At 35.2% G+C, this 1,198-nt stretch overlaps 1 long non-coding RNA gene across 2 annotated transcripts; it reads left to right on the top strand.

Annotated features, from left to right (window-relative positions):
• The first annotated feature begins 336 nt into the window (after window positions 1-336).
• Window positions 337-986, top strand: LOC144418435 (uncharacterized). Of its 2 annotated transcripts, none has more exons than XR_013473458.1 (3): window positions 337-401; window positions 535-622; window positions 736-986. It is a non-coding gene; the product is annotated as an uncharacterized LOC144418435 (long non-coding RNA). The 2 variants fall into 2 exon arrangements; XR_013473457.1 differs by having other exon boundaries at window positions 348-401; window positions 493-622.
• The last annotated feature ends 212 nt before the right edge of the window (window positions 987-1,198 follow it).

Here is a 1,198-nt window from a genome sequence, read left to right as displayed (position 1 = left end):
GTAAGAATTTTTCATCACTGAAATATCAGTACGTTTTGCTGTGATATGCGGCTTGACGGGTGGTCGATAAAAACCTACAAAATCGATGAGTAGTGAATGCGATTTTGGAACTTGGTTCTGCGGCTGACAATCCATCTCGAACCTTCTCTAGTAACTGGTTTAGAGTTAGTAAATTAAGTATTAGGTCATTCAAAAAGATTCATTTGAAAAAATGATCTTCATTTAAGGTATAAAATGTTTTAATCGTGGCGTTCCAAATATATTAGCAATGCACGTGGACTCCGACCACAATCACCCATAATTCCGTCTTTACACGTGTTCAATCTTTCTTGATTTCAACCTTGCAGGCGCACGGTCATTTCGGTTGAGTTCACGTTTGCTCCAGACGTTGACATGTAAAGGTAGTTATTTTATACTTGTTCTATACTTCATACTCATTATACGTATTATTTTATACATATTTATAAAATATGCTTGCCTAAAATTTCACAGAACAATACAAGATTTTATAGCCGTACTTGTTTTCCATGTCAGGACCAGGAATTCGAAAAAACATTGCAATTCTACAGAATGGTGAAAACAAGAATTTCAGCGAGGTACGACGATGAACTTCTTGTGACATGTATGTATTTTATTCGTATTACTTATCACTAAGTGTTGTAAAATATCCTTGATTTCTTGTGTTATGTTATTGATAAGAGTACTATAATATAGTACGCCGTGTTTTCATTTCAGGGTTTCAAGATACACGGTCTATAGAATTGCTGATGCATGAACGATGAATCTGAAGAATGGACCTACAAGATGAGTAAACACCATTTTACTAGAATAAGATTCAAGTTTATTATTATTTGTTGAGGGCGATAGGGCAAAATTTGTTGAGGGCGATATATTCAAGAAATCAAAAATCTAGTGTTTTAGTGGTATTTTAGTAGTGTTATATTGCTTTTATTTCTCATACGCGCAATGGCAACGATGCTGTTATCCTTGTGCGGAGCTGTTGGTTGCTCAAGTTTAGCATTTACCGTATTTGACTTGTACGTGTGCTCCGTTTACGATTTTCAAACATTTTGATATCAACCTTGTATTGCATCACGATTGGAATGTGCTTACTTGGAACGACTTAAATCAATTGTAAAGCGGACTCACGGCGACAAGTTTTTAGCTAAAATCTAATTTGTGTTTAGTGAGACAATGG

This window comes from Styela clava (assembly GCF_964204865.1).
Source record: "Styela clava chromosome 15 unlocalized genomic scaffold, kaStyClav1.hap1.2 SUPER_15_unloc_1, whole genome shotgun sequence".
Lineage (NCBI taxonomy): Eukaryota > Metazoa > Chordata > Ascidiacea > Stolidobranchia > Styelidae > Styela > Styela clava.
This window is presented reverse-complemented; position numbering and strand designations above follow the sequence as displayed.